A 19684-nucleotide genomic window follows, 5' to 3' on the forward strand; every position below is an offset into this window, starting at 1 on the left:
CTGCCCACCATATGGATCCATCCCATACACTGACAGCAGACACATTCACTATTGTCGATACCATGTGCTTGCTGACAGGAGCTGAATATGACTGTCTTCTAAGAGGCACTGCCAGAGCTTGGCAAGAACAGAGGATGATGGTCACAGCCTGATCATGGGGTCCGCAGTGGAGGGGATGAGGAAAGACTGAAGGAGCTGAATGGGTTTGCAACCTTACAGGAAGAACATCAATATGAAACAAGTAAGCCCCAGAGCACCCAGGGACTAAGCCACCAAACAAAGAGGGGGACCCATGATTCCAGCTACATATATATTAGAGGATGGCATTGTCAGACATCAGTGAGAGAAGAGGTCCTTGGTCCTGTGATCCTGTGAAGGCTGTATGCCCCAGTGCAGGCAACTGCCACAGTAGAAATGTGGGAGTGGTTGGTTGAGAGAACATGCTCATAGAAGCACAGGTAGGGTCAAATAGAATAGAAACTTTCTGGGGTGAAATCAGGAAAAGGCTAATATTTGAAATGTAAATAAACACAGACACACACAGACACAAACACACACACACACACACAATGATGGCTTTAACTGTGACTTCAAGTAGGTTTATATGTAATCTCAGGATGATCTAAATTTTGGTACCATCCCTGCTAAGTTTTTGATAAATTAGAGTAAATGTCTCTGCATCTCAGTCTCCAAATGAAATCATGTTTGCTTTTATCACAACCAAGCTCCTCAATCTTTTTCATCACAATACAAACCTAAAGCAGATCTAAAATATAAAGTTCTTCCTAGTTGGACAATTATTTTACTGCTACAGCAAGAAGTACTGGTTTCAAAATTCAACAATGAAAAAAAAAGGATAAAAAAAATTAAATATAAAAAAATAAAATATACATGTTTCCTCAGGTCCAGGTACATTTGTAAGGATGAGGACTTTAGGTTCAAGGCCAGTCCAAGCTGCAATTGAGGATTCAGACAATCCTGAGATATAGAGTTACAGCTTACTTCCCTAAACCAAAACAACATATAAATAAAGACTGCCTGGCCTAAATTATGTCTGAAGTCCAAGTACTTCTGAGGCTGAGAGCAGCCTCTCTATTTTGAGGCAGTTTGGAGACTATATATAGAAATTTCAGCAATCTGGCATTTTAACAACAGGTAGAAGAAAATGAAGACTGGTCTTTAGTTTATTTATAATGAATTCCTGTTGGGCAGCAGCAGCAAAAAGAAGGTTTTAGTCTGTTGGTGCCACTAACTGACATCCAGTTTACTCACACCTCACATCTCCAGGCCCCAAGAAGACTTTCAGGGTCTGAAATACCCTGGCATTCCTGCTTTCTGCTAGGAGCTATTCTGTGCAAACTCCTGCCCTTAGTGAAGTTCTCTTTTTTTCTCTGCAGGTGCCGATGGGAAAGTCAATTGTGAACTTGGAAGCAGTACCTTCCTGAGTCCAGTGAGAGTCACCTCCTCTCCTTACTCCTGAAGTAACACATCCACCCTTCCACCTTCATCCCAACACAGACCTCCAGCTCAAACAGGATTAACCATCTTTCAACAGACAATTGACTACCTCCAGTGAGACTTCTCCCTACCATGCTTCCTCACGCACATTTCTTCCTCAAGAACTGGGCTTCATGACCACTACAAAGCATACTGGGTAACAGGGTTTGGATAGCAGGAAAGCAATCTCAGCAAAGCCCCTTGCTGATTGGCCGTGTTTTCACATGTGTACTAAGGGCGAGTTAGGCTCTATCACTCATCTGTCATCCAAGCAGCAAAAGGGAGGTAGTATTTTAGCTGCTACTAATACCCAGAGGCTTTCCATTTTCCAAGTTTGCAATACTAACTTGAAAGTTAAAATAAATGAACCCCTAAAAAGACTTCCTAGTTGTTTTTTTTTTTTTCAGATGAAGGGCCTCTTGATTGTAATTTAAATTGTTTTATTTTTTATGTAATGTGTTTTTGCGTGTTTGTATTTATACAACCTGCATGTATGTTGTTCATAGAAACTAGAAGAGAATTCCAAAACCCCTGGATATAGAATTAAAAATGGTTGTGAGCCATTTTGTGGGTACTAGGAACTAAAACTTGGTTCTGTCCAAGAACAACAAGTGCTCTTAATTTCTAAGCCATCTTTCCATCCCTGTCCTTTGCATGTTTTAAGGTGTGCTGGATCATGTCTCTCGTTAGATGTTCATTTTTACTATACAGGAGAGATCATAAAATTATGACACATTCTTAATATTATCTATTTCAAGAAATAGAAAAAACACCATAATTTTACTGGATTGTGTAAATCTTAAAAAGAGTTTCGGCAAAAAAATGATGTGTATATATTTCAGTATGAGTGTGCACAAGAAGGCCACAAATAGACATCTACTGCATTCTAATCATATTCCAACTTACTTTTATTTTATTTTTTTATTCAAGACAGGGTTTCTCTGTATAGCCTTGGTTGTCCTGGAACTCACCCTGTATACCAACCTGGCCTCAAACTCAGAAATCTCCCTGCCTCTGCCTCCCAATTGCTGGAGTTAAGGCATGTGACATCACTAGCTGACCTAACTTAAAACTTGAGACATGGTCTCTCAGAATCTGCAGCTCACCAATGCCACTAGCCTTGCTAGCCAGCAAGGTGTCTCCACCTACTCAACACTGGGTTGCAGCCTGCATTTTTTAAGTGGATTCTATGTCCCCACCTTAACTCCATATACTTTCAAGGCAAGCGCTTTACCAAAACAGCTTGTAGCCACTCTCTTCTTTTTCTCTTTCTCTCTCTCTAATCATGCCTAAGTTTAGGCTCCTAAAATGCTTAATGCTGGTTTTGCTCATTTCAGTACAACAAGAAATTGGGTTTCTTGCTCACTTTACAATCTGAAGTTGATTTGGAAAACTGCACAAACTAACATTTCATTTGAGAGGCTTATTGCAGAGTTTTGTTTGTTTGGTAGTTTTTTTGTTAATTTGTTGGGTTGGTTGGGTTTTGTTTTGTTTTTGTTTTTTTCTTTTTTTGTTTTGCCCACTGAAGATGAAACTCATAACTTTTACATGGTATTTTACCACTGAGCTACACCTTCAGCTAATCATTCATTCTGAATGTTGGTTGAGAAGTCATCTCATATGGGTTTTAAAGAGAACTACAATTACTGTGAAATCTAAAATTATCCCCTATGGTATAGGGGTTATAGAGATCTGATTCCCTCTTCTGACCTCTTCAAAATCCAGGCAAAAACCTCCAAAAACACATACCTCCAGATTTATCCAACATACTGTCTAGTTCACCTCTGTTAAGAAAGGAATATAAAAATTAATGTAAGAAATATCGTGAACTGGTAGGACATTTTTCTTCCCCACAGAAACTTTAAACAGAACCTTCTTTTAATTATTTATAATAAATATATGTTTGGTTCGGAACAAATGACATATACATATAAAATACATGGTGGACTACCAAAGTGAACTTGCATGACTTACTTTTTACAATTCATACATTTACACCCCACAGTAGTTTATTCATACCTCTACGACTCTTGCTGAGACCCTTCTTCTTCCCAGATGGCCACCCTCTTATTCTTTTGATGTTTTTCCTTTTCTTTTTGTGTTTATCTGGGAAGATCTCATGCAGGTGGTCCTACTGTATGAGTTGCTATGTGTTTGTGATCACAATGTCTCAAGGACCTCAATCTGGGCTTGAACACAACATATAGCAGTGTCTGACTTTGAATTGTTCATCTTCCTGAATCTACTTCTCCAGTGAAGGGATCACAAACACTACTTATGAAGTACTCTATTGAACTCTATTGAAATACTCTATTGAAAATTTTACCCCATATCTCCATCCTTTTTTACGTGAGTCGATATATTCTCATCTTTGTCAAATGTTGGGCTCTTCTTTACTGTATTGACAAGAGAAAATAGAATCATTTGAATGGATGCTATATAAGTAATAGTTAATAATGTACTAACGATTTGAATTTCTCTCAAGAAACTGCCCATGTGAGTTTTTGAAAGAGATTTTAGAAAGGAAATAATTACATCGATGAAATCCAGGACACAAAGAGATGATGAAACTTAAGGATAATAGGTATCGATGAAAAGTAATTTTTCCAAACTATAGGGACAGTGAGTATATTCATCAAAATTATAGAAGAAAATTTCCCTAATCTAAAAAAAGTGTTTCCCATGAATATACAAGAAGCCTACAAAAATCCATATAGTTTAGACCAGAAGAGAAATTCCTGCCATCAATAATAATCCAAACATCAAATGCAAAAAAAAAAAAAAAAAAAGGAAAAAGAACAGAAAGAAAGAATATTAAAAGCAATATGGAAAAATTCAAGTAACTTATAAAGGAAGACTTATCAGAACTATACCTAACTTGACCTCAGAGACTATGAAAGCCATAAGATCCTGGGCATATATCATACAGAAATGCCAGCCAAGGCTATAATACACAGCAAAAATATCTTACCATATGTTGAGAAAAGAAGGTATTCCATAAAAAAAATATTTACACAATATTTTTGAACAAACCCAGCCCTCCAAGGGATAATAAAGGGAAAACTCCAATATAAGGAGGGAAATTACACTCTCGAAAAAGCAAGATATTTATCTTGAAGCAAACATAAAAGAAGATAGCTACATGAAAAAATTCCACCGAAATATCAGGAAGCAACAAAGACTTTTCCTTAGTATCTCTTAATATGAGGGGATTCAATTCACCAATAAAAAGACATAGACTAACAGACTGGATATGTAAGCAAGACCCATCACACCAGAAACAAACCTCAGGGACAAAGACAGATATTACTTCAGAGTAAAAGGCTGGAAAACAATTTTCCAAGGAAATGGTCCAAAGAAACAAGCTTGAGTAGCAATTCTAATATCAAATAAATTTGATTTTCAACCCAAAGTTATCAAAAAAGACAAGGAGGGACACTTCATATTCATCAAAGTTAAAATTTACCAAGATGAACTCCCAATTCTGAACATTTATACACCAAATGCAATGGCATTGACATTCCTATAAGAAACTTTAGTAGAGCTCAAATCACACATTGTACCCAATACAATAATAGCGGAACTCCCCTCCCTCATTAATAGACAGATACTGGAATCAAAAATTAAAAAGGGACTCAGCGAACCTAACAGAAGTTATGAAACAAATAGATTAGTTGATATCTATAGAACATTTTACCCTAAAACAAAATGATGCCCATTCTTCTCAGCACCTCATGATGCCTTCTCCATATAATCAGTCCCAAAACATGCCTTAACAGATATAAAAATGTTGTAATAATCCCATGCATCCTACCTGATCACCAACGACTAAGGTTGATTTTCAATAATGTTATAAATAATTGAAAACACACATAAACATAGTAGGTGAACAACAATATAGTGAGTGATAACTTGAGCAAGGAGGAAATAGAAATAAATTTAAGACTTTTTAGAGTTTAATGAAAATGAGTCTGCAACATACCAAAAGTTATGGGACACAATGAAAGCAGTTCTAAGAAGGAAACTCATAGCTATGAATGCCTCCAAATAAAAATTGACAGAGGATACAGGAGTAGGTTGACAGCACACCTAAACATTCTAGAACAAAAGGAAGTAAATTCACTCAAGAGGAGTAGAAGGCAGGAAATAATCAATCTCAGGGTTGAAATCAACCAAATGGAAACAAAGGAATTCTACACACACACACACACACACACACACGCACAAATCAAACAAATTAGGAGCTGATTCTTTGAGAAAATCAAGAAGAAAGATAAAATATTAGCCAGACTAACTACAGGGCAAAGGGACAGTAACCAAATTCACAAAACCAGAATTGAAAAGGGAGCCATAACAACAGAAACTTAGGAAATCCAGATCAAATCTTATTAAACAAGCATGTATTCAAAAAAAAAATGAAAATAAGGAAATAAGGAAAAAATGCACACTTATCTAGACAGATAATAGGTACGAAATTGAAATCAGGATCAGATAAATCCTGTAATTACTCCCATAACCCCTAAAGAAATAGAAGCAGTCATTAATAGTCTCCCAACCAAAAAAAAAAGCCCAGGATCTGATGAACCCATCAGATTTCTATCAGATCTTCATGTGTGAGACCCCGACTTAGAGCGTTTCTCCCTGGAAGGTAAAGCCCCTGGATTTTCCCCAAGCTTGTTTTCCCTAATCTCTAAACATACTGTTAGAAAGAAGCTCTTTGTTCACTATAGCCTGCAAAAAGCCTTTTTTGTTTCTGAGCCTTATAGCCAGAGATGTGATAATCGTAATTTTACAAAGGACATCTGGGCAGAGAAGAACACTCCTCCCAACTCTTCCCATCTCCTCCCAACTGCACCCAGTTCCTCCCAACTCCTCCCAACTCCTCCCAACTCTACCCACCTCCTCCTAGCTATCCTCCCAACTCTTCCCAATTCCTCAGCTAGCTGTTAAAATCCCCCCACTGTCACCACCCGGGGTTGAAATCCCCATCCTGTACGGTAGAAGGACTTCATCCTCAGCTAGCTGATAATAAAACTTCTTGCAGTTTGCATCAGGTGTGATTATCTCTCGAGTTTGCTGTCCAGCTCATTCCGGAACATGAGTGGAAGCCCAACTTCGGGAGTCTTACATATGCGTTCTCATACACCAGGAGGCCTACCCCAGTTCTCAGAGACCCCACTTGGAGGTAGGATCCTGTCTTTGCTATGTCTTTGTCTGTCGGCTGTGTTTGATTTCAGCATTATGGTTTGCAGTTGTCTGCACTCCTGAGAGCAAAGACCTCCCTGTTCTGGATGGAGGGCAGTGATATTGACAGACATGTTAGTCATAACTGCTTGCTGCACTGGGAGACGTCCCAGGAGGTCTGAGGGAGATCCAGGGATGCATGGAGATCTCCATTCGAGGTGCCAAATGAGAGTGTCCTCACTTGGCTGTCTGTTTCTGTTACTGGGTGCCAAGTGAGCATGTGCTCACTCAGCTGTCTGTTTCTGTATATATATATAGTGTTTGTCTCCCTTTATGTGACTCTGATGATGGGACAGACTATTAGCACTCCTCTTGGACTGACTCTTGAGAATTGAACTGAAATTACGACTTGGATTCACAGTCTGTTTGTAGATGTCAGAAAGAGATTTTGGAGAACTTTCTTCTCAACGAAATGGCCGGCTTTTGGTGTTAGTTGGCCAACAGAGGGCACTATTGAACTGATTGTGATTTCTGCAGTTAAAGATGTTGTTGCACAGAAGAGACTAGGGTCTCAACCAGAACAAGCATCCTACATTTGCATCTCGGAAATTTCCGCGCAGGAAGCCCCCCCTGACCCCATCTTGGTTGAAGCCTTGGGTTCAGAAGAAAAAGCTGGACTCCCGAGTCCTAGCTTTCCACCACTCACCAAAAAAAAAAAAAAAAAAAAAAAAAAAAACAAACAAACAAAAAAAAAACAAAAAACAAAACAACAACAACAAAAAACAAAAACAAAAACAAAACCCTAAGATAAATATGTTGGGGGGTGAACTGCAACCCTTGGCTCCTCCCAAGATCTATCCAGAGATAGAAGAACCTCCAGACTATTGTAATACCACACCCTTATATCACTAACCGGTCTCTCCCAGATACCTCACCAGGGTACCACTGGAAACACGGGGGAGGGACCAGCTGCTGGAACACAAGACAAATGAGCATGGAGCCCAGAGAGACCAGACTCAACAACCTTGCTGACTTTAGTTACTTATGGCCTACTCCAGCAGACCCCGGAACTGCAGCCTCTTCATTACTGGTCTTTTTCCTTCTCTGATGTCTATAATTGGAATGCAAATCATGCTGCCTTCTCTGAAAACCCCTCTACCCTTATGAAATCTCTCATGTTCTCTCATCAGACCACTTGGGATGACTGTCAACAGCTTTTAAGGGTTATTTTTATCACACAGGAGAAGAAAAGGATTCTGCTGGAGGTAAGAATGAATGTGCTAGGGGCAAATGGATGGCTGACACAACTTCCAAATGAAATAGATGCATGCTTCCGCCTCTGACACATACTGACTGGTACCCTAACAGGCCTGAAGGTAGTGAGCAGTTGACAGTTTGGCGCAGGGATACATTACCAGGAATGAGAGGAGCTGACAGACAACCCAGCAATGTGGCCAAGGTAAGAGGGATCCTACAAGAGGAAAAGGAGCTACGAGCAGAGTTTCTAGAGTGCCTCTTAGAAGCATACAGGCATTACACTCCCTGTGACCTTATGTCAGAGAGCCAGCAGGCCTCTGTGGCCATGGCTTTCATTGGGCAGTCTGCTTCTGCTATTAGGAGAATGTTACAGTGTCTCGAGAGTCTGTAAACATTATCTTTGCAAGATCTGGTTAAGGAGGCAGAAAGTGTACCATAAGAGAGAGACTAAAAAGAAATAGGAGAAAGAGAATAGAGAGCAGCTGAGGCAAGAGAAAGTAGATGAGATGGAAGGCAGGCAAGAATTTTAAATAGGATTTTGGATACATTTGCAAGTGATAAGGAAGTTTATAAAAAAGTTGGAGGGAGAAGGCAGACAGGGTACCTGGGCAACACAGGGCCAAAAAGACCTCAAAACTCGATAGGACCTTTATGACCACCTCTACATAAGGACCAATGTTAGTACTGTAAAGAAAAGGGACACTGGGCAAGAGACTGTGCCATGAAAGAGACAGATATCAGAACAACTAAGTCCTTACTCCAGAGGATGATGACTAGGGGATATGGGGCACAGACCCATTCCCTGAGACTAGTGTAACCCTAACTGTGAAAGAGACCCCTACGGCTTCCCTTCTTGATATCAGAGCAGCTTTTTTCAGTCCTGACAAAGTCACTGGAGAAATTGAGTAACCAGAAAAACAAAGTAATTGGGACTACTGTTCAGAAACCATTCTCGCCTTGGGTGGTAGCACACGCCTTGAATCCCAGCACTTGGGAGGCAGAGGCAGGCGGATTTCTGAGTTCCAGGCCAGCCTAGTCTACAGAGTGAGTTCCAGGACAGCCAAGGCAACACAGAGAAACCCTGTCTTGAAAATACACACACACACAAACAAAAAGACAGAAACCATACTCTTGGACCACTGATAAGAAAATTAATCTAGGAGTAAGCCAAGTAACTCATTCCTTCCTCATCATTACTGAATGCCCCACCACATTGTTGAGAAGAGACATAGTAGCAAATTTAAAAGTCCAAATAAGCTTTTCTTTTGAAGGAACTTCAATCCCTTGGCAAGCCTCTATCTCTATAATTTGAACTTTAAAATTAGAAGAAGAATATAGATTACATGAGCCTCAATCCCTGTCAAGAAAAGTATTAGAAGGGACCAGGTAAGGGAGATACCCTAAATGCTGGGCAGAGACTTGGGATATAAGAGAGACAAAGAGGGTGCACCCCATCCTTGTGACACTGGAAACTGATACAACAATTCCCCATGAGCAAAGAGGCCCAAGAGGGCGTCAGACCTCACATTCATAGTCTCTTAGAACTTGGTGATTTGGTCCCTTGTCAGTCTTCCTGGAATACTCTGTTGCTACCAGTTAAAAAGCCAGGCTTTGCCACCCTGGCACTCTCTACCATACCCCCTTCGACTTTGACTTAGACTGTGACTTTCTCATGGACCCCCAAACACCGGAAGCCTTTAAAGAGATTAAAAAATCTTGCTTAGTGCATCAGCTCTAGTCCTGCAAGACCTGACCTAGCCTTTCATTCTCTATGTAGACCAAACAGCAGAAATAGTGAGATGGGTCCTGACCCAAGATCTGGGGAAATAGAAACGACCTGTGGCCCAATTGTTTAAAAAAAAAAAAATAGACCCAGTGGCCAGTGGATGACCATCTTGCTTAAAAGTTATCGCTGCTGCTGTGTCAGTATTTCTCAAAGAGGCTGACAAACTGACTCTAGGTCAATGAACTATAGTATTAGCCCCTATATCACATGCCTTAGAAAGCATCATTAGACAGCTGCCTGATTGCTGGATGACTATTGCTCACAGGACCCATTAACAGAGCCTTTAACTGACTGAAAGAGTATAGTTTGCACCCCCTCCTATCCTGAATACTGCCACATTGCTGCAGGAAGCTGACGACTTCCTACAAGTGCACCAAGGTATAGACATCCTGGCAGAAAAAAATTGAAATTAAGAAAGACCTCACTGACCAGCCATGGTCAGGCTGCCCTAACTGGTACACAGATGGTATCTGCTTTTTGGTTGAAGGTAAAAGAAAAGCTGGGGCAGCAGTGGTCAATGGAAAAAAAAAAAAACATCGGGGACAGCAGCTTGCCTGAAGGAATGACAGCCCAGAGAGAAGAGCTAATCACACTCACCCAAGCCTTGCAGCTGGCCAAAGAGCAAAACATCAATATCTACACAGACAGCAAGTATGCTTTCAGCACTGCTCATATACATGGGGCGATCTATAGAAAACAGGAGTTACTCACATCTGATGGGAAAGATATTAAAACTAAAAAAGAAATCTAGAACCTATTAGAAGCCAAACACTTTCAAAAAAAAAAAAACTAACTGGCCATCATACATTGCACCCATCTCCAAAAAGGTCATGATGCCATAGTGAAGGGAAATCAGATGGCTGACTTTGCTGCCAAACATGCGGCCCTAGGAAAAAAAAATAAAGAACTTAAAAACCATTATAAACTCAAAGACGCAGGCTTGGACTACAGTCTAGAAGATCAAGAACAGAAAAAAATACCTGAGATATGTGTATATACTACCCAAGGAGTGGCTAAGACCCAAGATGGTCACTGGATCCTGCCCACCAGAGAATGGTTACAATATGTAGCCAATCTACACAGGCTCCCCCACTTGGAAACTTAGAAGCTAAAAAAATTGTTAAGAGCTCAAACTACTATGTTACTAGATTGCCAGATGTTGCCCAGGAGTTTGTTAATGAATGCCAAGCCTGTGCCCTCACCAATGTCAGGCACCAGAATAATGCTCCCCAGAGGGGGGTTAAGAGGTGACGGCCTGGTACATTCTGAAAAGTAGATTTCACTGAAGTTAATTTCGCCAAGTACAGTAATAAATATCTATTACTTTTTATAGACACCTTTTTAGGCTTGGTCGAAGCCTTCCCCACTAAGAAGGAGACCGACAATGTTGTGGCAAAGAAGATATTAGAGGAAATGTCCCCATCATTTGGCATCCCTAAGGTACTTTCATCAATCAAGTGCCCCTCCTTCTTTGCCCAGGTAAGTCAAGGGTTAGCCAGAAAATTGGGGATCGATTGGAAGTTACATTGTCCCTATAGACCCCAGATATCAGAACAGGTAGAGCAGATGAATAGAGAATTAAAAGAAACCTTGACTAAATTGGCTTTAGAGACATTGTGCGTATGGAACACCACATGGAAATTTAAACTTACACCCTTCCAACTCCTCAATTGGGGACCACCTTCCTTAACAAAAGCAGGGGAAAGGTTGACCCTGATCTTCTTTTTTCTGAACCCCTGCTAGCTCGATTATAGACCCTAGAACTGGTCAGAAGAATGCCTTGGAATTGCTGAAAAATAAAACAAAAAAACCAAAAAACAAACAAACAAACCAAAAAAACAAAAACAAACAAACAAACAAAAAACACCTACCTGCTGTTTTTGGCAAGCCCCACCACCGCTACTCCAGCATGTGCTGGGCTCCTACATCCAGCCCACCATGGCTCACTGGCCCAGTGCTGCTCACATTCACCAGGCAGTGCACAGGAACCTCCTCTCTCCCTCGTACCACGGCAAGAGAAACTTTTGTCTCATTCAAGTGCATTTTGAGGCTCTAAAGGTTACAAATCCTAGAGCTGTGACCTCATGTTGGCTTTGTTTGGCAGCTGGGCTAGCGGTTATTTTTCCTAGTTTTAAGATTAGGAATATGTACTAGAAGAAGTGGGGAATGTGAGACTCCAACTTAGAGCTGTTCTCCCTGTAAGGTAAAGCCCCTGGATATTCCCCAAGCTTGTTGTCCCTGATCTCTACAAATGCAGTCAAAAAGAAGCTGTTTGTTATTTATATCCTGCAAAAAGCCTTTTTGTTTCTGAGCCTTACAGCCAGAGATGTGATAATTGTAACTTTACAAAAGACATCCGGGCAGAGAACAACATTCCTCCCAACTCTTTCCAACTCCTCCCAACTCTTCTCCCAACTCCTCCCATCTGTCCCCAACTCCTCTGAACTTTCATCCCAATTCCTCAGCCAGCTGTTAAAAGCCCCCTTCTGTCACAGCTCAGGGTCAAACTCCCCTGCCCTGCATGGTGGAAGGAGTTTGTCCTCAGCTAGCTGATAATAAAACCTCTTTCTGTTTGCATCAGGTATAGTTTTCTCTTGAGTCATTGGGGTGCTGGCCAGCTCATTCCGTGACTTGAATGGGTTTCAGTGGAGGTCCAGTTTCGGGGGTCTTACACATGGAGACCTAATACCAATATTCTTCAAACTATTATGCAAAATCAAAAGAGAAGGAATACTATTGAGTTTATTCTATGAAGCCAGATTACAATTATATTCAAATGATACAAAGACCCAATGAAGAAAGGAAACTTCAGACCATTTTCCCTTTTGAATATCAAAGCAAAAATACTCAATAAAATCCTTGCAAACCGAATCAAAGAATACATCAAAACGATCATCCATCATGGTCAAGTAGGCTTCATCCGTGGGATGGTTTAATATATGGAAATCCATCAAATTAATCCACTATAGAAATAAACTCAAAGACAAAATCAACATGCTCATCTCATTAGATGCTGAGAAAGTATTTGAAAAAATGCACACCCATTTATAATGAAAGTCCAAGAAAGATCAGGAATTCAAGGCCCATATCTAAGCATAAAACAAGCAATGGACAGCAAACCAGTAGCCAGCATTAAACTAAATGGTGAGAAACTTGAAACAATCCCACTATATCAGGGACTAGACAAGTCTGCCCACTTTCTCCCTACCTATTCAATATAGTAGTTGAAGACCTATCCAGAGTAATTAGACAACAAAAGGAGAACAAATGAATAGAAATTGGAAAGGAAGAAGTCAAAATATCACTATTTCCAGATGATATGATAGCATGTATCAGTGACCCAAAAATTTGCCAGAGAAATCCTAAACCTGATACACAACTTCAGTGCTGTAGTTGAATATAAAATTAACTCAAACAAGTCAATGGCCTTTTTCTACACAAAGGAAAAGCAGGATGAAAAACAAACTAAACAAAAACAAACAAACAAAAAAACACCCTTCACAATAGTCACAAATAATATAAAATACCTTGGTGAATCTAACTTATGAAGAGAAAAATACATATGATAAAAACTTCAAATCTCTGAAGAAAGAAATCAAAAAAGATCTCAGAAGATGGAAAGATAGCCCATGCACATGGATTGGAAGGATTAATAGAGTAAAAATGGCTGTCCTACCAAAAGGAATCTATAGATTCAATGCAATCCCCATCAAAATACCAACTTAATTCTTCACTGAGTTAGAAAGGGCAATTTGCAAATTCACCTGAAATTAAACAACAACAACAAAAAAAAAAAAAAAAAAAAAAAAAACAAGACAAAAAACAACCCTAAGATAGGAAAAACTATCCCCAACAATAAAAGAACCTTTTGTGGAATAACCATGCATGAACTCAAGCTGTACTACAGAGCAATTGTGATAAAAATGGCATGGTACAGGTAGAGTGATGATAGACAAGTAGATAAATGGAATAGAACTGAAGACAGAGAAATAAACCCACACACATATGGACACTTGATCTTTGACAAAGGAGCTAAAACAATCCAGTGGAATGAAGACAGCATTTTCAAACAGTGGTGCTGGCTCAATCGACAGTTAGCATGTAGAATAAGCCATATTGATCTATTCTCATCTCTTGTACAATGCTCAAGTCTAAGTGGATCAAGGAACTGTACATAAAACCAGAGACACTGAAACTTATAGAGAAGAAAGTGGGGAAGAGCATGGAACATGGGAAAAGGGGGAAAATTCTTGATGAAAAGAAAAAAAAAAGAGCAGCAATGGCTTGTGCTGCAAGATTAAATATGGAAAAATTGAACCTCATAAAATTGCTAAGCTTCTGTAAGGTCAAGGGCACTATCAATAGGACAAAACTGCATCCAACAGATTGGGAAAAAAAATCTTTACCAATCCTAAATAAGATAGGGGTCTAATATCTAATACATATAAAGAGATCAAAAATCTGGACTCCACAAAATCAATTTGCCCTATTTTTAAAAACTGGGACAGAGCTAAACAAATAATTCCCAACTAAGGAATACTGAATGATTTAGAAGCACCTAAAAAATATTCAACATCCTTAATCATCAGGGAAATGTAAGTCAAAATAACCCAGAGATTCCACCTCAAACCTGTCAGAATGGCTAAGATGTAAAATTCAGATAACAGCAGATGCTGGCGAGAATGTGTTGAAATATGAACACTCCATTGCTGGTGGATTTGCAAGCTGTTACAACCAGATTGGAAATCAGTCTGGTGGTTCCTCAGAAAATTGGACATAATTCTACTAGAAGATCCAGCAATAGTCCTCCTGGGCATATACCCAGAAGATGTTCCAACTTGTAATAAGTACACATGCTTCACTATGTTTAGAGCAGCCTTATGTATTATAACAAGAATCTGAAAAGAAATCAGGTGACTCTCTTTAGAAGAATCAATATAGAAAATCTGGTAATTTCTCTATAATGAATTACTACACAACTATTAAAAGCAATGATTTAATGAAATTCTTAGACAAATGGATGGATCTGGATGATATCTTCCTAAGTGAGATAACGCAATCACAAAAGAACACACATAATATGCAATCATTGATAAATGGATATTATCCCTGAATCCCAGAATGACCAAGGTAGAATTTGCAAAACCCATGAAACTCAAGAAGAAAGACTAAAATGTGATTATGTTGTTCCTTCTTAGAATGGGGAACAAAATACCCATGGGAGGAGTTACAGAGACAAAGTTTGGAGCTTAGACTGAACGAATCCATACACTGCCTCACTTGGGGATCCATCCCATAAACAGCCACCAAACCCAGATACTATTGAAGATGCACCAAGAGCTTGGGGAGAGGAGACTGATATAGTTGTCTCCTGAGAGGAACTGCCAGTGCCTGACCAATAAAGAAGTGGATGTTCATTGACATCCATTGGACTGAGCACAGGGTCCCCAAATATGGAGCTAGAGAAAGTACCCAAGGAGCTTAAGGAGTTTGCAGGAACTTAGGAGGAAAAAAAAACCATAAACTAACAAGTACCCCCACAATTCTCTGTCTGGGACTAAACCACCAATCAAAGATAATAAATAGTGGGGCATATGGACCCAGTTGTATAAGTAGCAGAGGATGGACTAGTTGGTCATCAATGGGAGGAGAGCCACATGTTCCTATAAAGATCCTATGCCCCAGTATTGGGAAATGCCTGGACTAGGAATTGGGAGTGGGTGTGTTGGGGAGCAGGGGGAGAGGGGAGAGGACAGGGGATTTTTGGAAGGGAAAGTAGAAAAGGGGATAACATGTGAAATGTAAATAAAGTAAGTATATAATAGAAAAAGAAATGAAATAATTTATTTGCAGGTTTTATGAAATAAATTCATGTATGGCAAACATATTATAGGAACTATGTTCAGGTTTTTTCCTGGGGCAAAATCATAGCAAGTTATTGTTTCTCAACATATTGTGACTATAGTTTCAAGAGTAGGTATATGTGCTGCTAAAACTCGTGTATAAGAATAGATAAATATAGGTAAATTTAGAAATGAAGTCTATGAAAACGCTTAACAAAGATTTCTTCCATTTTAGGAGACTAGGTAAAGGTCTAATGAAATGCAGGACACAATTAATGCCCAACACTGGATATGCTATACCTTTAGTAAGAGACTCCTGTGAAACACTTATGTCATCTTCTTCATCATCACAGTCCAAAAGTAATAAGTAACCTTCCTTTGGTATCACCATCATTTTCTTAAGTGCCATTCTTCTCTTAAGAACTTAATAGTCCTCTTAGTTTAAAAAAAAATAAAAATTAAAAGGAAAAAAAAGAACTTAGTTATCTGAATAAAAGGTATCATTTAAATAATTAAAATGACAAAAAGTCAAATAATTATCTTAGCTCAATGAAAGATCATTTCTTTTTTTTTTAACATATAGTATTTTTAATCATTTGTCTTTATCAGAGAGTTCTGTATACATATTCAATATGGTAATGCATATATATGTGTGTGTGTGTATATACACAAATATACACATACACACATACAAACACACACACATACACACATATACCATACACACACACACATATATATATATACTTCCCCGGAACATTTTCTCCATGTACCATGTATCCTTTTTATCATGTCCCTTTCCCTCACAACTTGTTTCAAAAACTTCTTTAACTTATTAAAAAAAACAAAAAAACAAAAAAAAAAAAAAACAAAAACTCCTTCAGAATCAAAGTTAACGATCTGCCATTTCTCAGTTTAAAAAAGACATAACCTGGCCACACTTCAATGTGATTCCTCTCCTCCTTCCAGAAAACGATGAGCAAAATTTGTTCGCCTGTAATCTTTGAGGCATCTGAATTTTGGTCGTATCTCCCATACATTCTTTTTAAACAAAACATAATCAAGCAATTCTGTTTATCAGTTTATCTCAGTCTAAGGTAAACTCACAGTTCTATCCAGAAAGATAACGAACATGGTAACTTTATGTTCATATCAAAAAGGCCCAACGCTTAGTCTACAAGAAACACTCATCACCACCACCCAAACATAAAGGCCTTATATTGGAGAAAATGGGGATTTGGGGAAGCCGAGAATTTCAAACATCTGAAGATTGTAAGTTCGAGGCCAGCTCAAGACAGGGAAGCCGGAACTACAAAGATAGATCCCATCCTACAGAAATAAAATTGAGAGAAAAAGCTGAACATGGTAGTGCAAGTCTTTAATCCCAATAAATGGGCAATTAAGATGGGAGGGTCCGTGGTCAGAATCCATCCCAGTTGACTTATGAATCTCTTGCAATATCTCCTCTTCTTCTTTTCATTCATTCTTCTTATACAACTCTACTGTCTGCCATGTCCATAAAGTGTATATCAAAGGAACACACCGTAGACAAGACAACGAGGAGGGAGGAATCCTCAGTGTGTTTCCAATGGATCCTGAACAGCACACAGGACAAGCACCAAGACTTCTCACCCATGGCTCCCGGCCCCCAACACCTAGTCCTGCAGCCGGCTCTCTGATCCTATCCCAAGGCCCCAAGCTTTTCTCTTCAAAGGGTTCCCAATCCTCTATGCCCCTGACCTGTTCAATCCTCTTCCATGAATACGGTCCTCCACCTTCCATTCACCCTCAGATCCCAGAGGAAATGACTATGAGGAACCTTTTCCTCACATAATGGCCACCTGGGCCTGAGATGCCCCACCCCATAACACCTCAATTAACTGTCCAACAACCATGATCAGAGCCAACTATCACTTACAGATCATCTAAAAGGAGAACAGCTTCCAACAGCACCCTTCCGTGCTCAGATCCTCAAAGGAAAAAAAAAAAAAAAAAAAAAAAAAAAAAAACATTGTCAGGAGCCAGGCCCGGATGGAGGTCTCTAAGGACCCTTTGTGATGCCAAATGGACAAAAAAGGTCTCACCCAAGGTCTGTGCTGATTGGCTGAATATACCCTGCGCATGCTTACATGGAGTACCCATCATTTTGAAGGAAGTTTTCAGGAGGTGGGAATAATCTACTGGCTTTAAGACAAATGATTTCCTGTTTATAGGTTGATAAGCCCTTACAAACTTGAAAAACTTGAACAAATGTGTAACATATGAAACACTGCAAATGACACTAGTTAATTTCAACTGTAGAGGCTCTTGTAAGCATTTTTGGATTTTATTTATTTATGTGCGAAAGCATTTAATGCTGTGGACTTCTGCATGTACATACGCAAACCAGAAGAGTCTATGCTGTCCTAAGAGTTCAGAAAGGAGCATCTAGAATCCCTACAACCTCTGGTACCCTCCTGTCTCCACCTTCCTCGTATTGAGCTGGATTAAAAGAGTGTGCTAGGCAGTGCAGGCCCTCTCTCTCACTTATGTGCTTAGCCTCTCAGGCCCTCTCTCTCACTTATGTTCTAGGCAGCCCAACCCTCTCTCTCACTCATACATTAGGCCTTGCAGGCCCTCTCTCTCACTTATGTGCTTGACTGGGCAGTCCCTCTCTCTCACTTATGCCTCTGTTGCATACAGCGGCTGGAAGAGAGCACTGATTCTCTGAAAATGTGACTGTGCACAAATTGTGAGCCACTATGTGGGTTCTTTGCGCCCCGTCCTCTGCATAGAACAGGTGCTTTTTTTTGTTTGTTTGTTTTTGTTTTTTGTTTTATTTATTATTATTATTATTATTATTTTTCTAAACCGGGTTTCTCTCTGTAGCCCTGATTTTCCTGGAACTTACAACAGGCTGGCCTTGAATTCAGAAATATTTGGCTTCTGCCTCCTAAATGCAGGCATGAACCACTACTGCCGAACCAAGAGATGCTCTTAATAGCTAGTTTTTCTTTTCTTTTTTTCAACTAGACTAGTGTGTATTTCAGACATCCTAGGGCATTCTGCCCATTTACTTTCAATGTTTTCCTACTTGTATATTAGTTTTTCAAAAAGGCTATAACTTTAAAAAAGACCAAAGAGGGATATATGGGCTGGTTTGGTGGAAAGAAATGGAAGGAAGAAGTTAGGCATAATAATAATAATAATAATAATAATAATAATAATAATAATAATAATAAACAATAATAGAAACATTTTAAAGTTTTTAAGTCTATCATTATTAAAATGTGTGAGTGCTCTGTTTATGTGGTCACCTACATGACAGAAGGAGGCATCAGAACACTTTATAAATGGTAGTAAGCCAACATGTTTTTGCTGAGAATTTAACTCAGGAACTGTAAAAGATTAGCCAGTGCTCCTAACTGCTGAGCAATCCCACAAGTTCTAGAAATAGTTTTGATTTAAGTTTTAATGCATTATGATAAGAAAATATACATAATTTCAATTTGTCTGAATTTGTTAACATCTAAAAGCATATTTTAGGTAAACAGACTTACATCACATTCTTATTTTTCTTTTGTACCACAACTCCTCTAGCTGATGCCCACTCAAAACATATTAAACCTTTCATATTTTATCATGTTCCTTAATATTTATAAAATATTGTAACAATAAAATGAATATTTTAAAGTTTTTTTGATCTAAAACAACAATCAATTGAATAGTCTTATGTAGATGTTTGTCTGCAGCAATACTGAAAATACATTTTTCTCAATATAAATTTTAAGTAACTCCAAATATATTAACTGTATGATATTTTAAAATAATATATCACTATTAGTTTTTTTAATGAACATAAATAGTATTTTTTTTGTTTTTTTTGTTGGTTTGTTTGTTTTGTTTTTAGTAGAGCTTAAAAATCTTGACATACAGATTATGCTAACAGGACTCTGAAGCTGCCTTGTGTGAGGCTAGTCCAATGACTGACAAATACAGAAGTAGATGCTCACAGTCACCTATTGAGTGGAACACATGGACTCCAATGGAGGAGCTAGAGAAAGTACTCAAGGAGCTGAGGGGATTTGAAACCCTAAATAAGGAACAAATTATGAACTAACCAGTACCTCCAGAGCTT

General features: G+C 39.0%; 1 long non-coding RNA gene across 1 annotated transcript; it reads right to left on the reverse strand.

Annotated features, from left to right (window-relative positions):
• Nucleotides 1-3245: 3245 nt before the first annotated feature.
• LOC147000009 (uncharacterized) lies at nucleotides 3246-15996 on the reverse strand. Its single transcript, XR_015046269.1, has 3 exons — nucleotides 15868-15996; nucleotides 3824-3893; nucleotides 3246-3281 (listed from the first exon to the last, which is right to left on the reverse strand). It is a non-coding gene; the product is annotated as an uncharacterized LOC147000009 (long non-coding RNA).
• Between the last annotated feature and the right edge of the window lie 3688 nt (nucleotides 15997-19684).

The sequence above is a fragment of the Mus caroli genome, unplaced genomic scaffold (assembly GCF_978045245.1).
Source record: "Mus caroli unplaced genomic scaffold, Mus_caroli_1 scaffold_22, whole genome shotgun sequence".
NCBI lineage: Eukaryota > Metazoa > Chordata > Mammalia > Rodentia > Muridae > Mus > Mus caroli.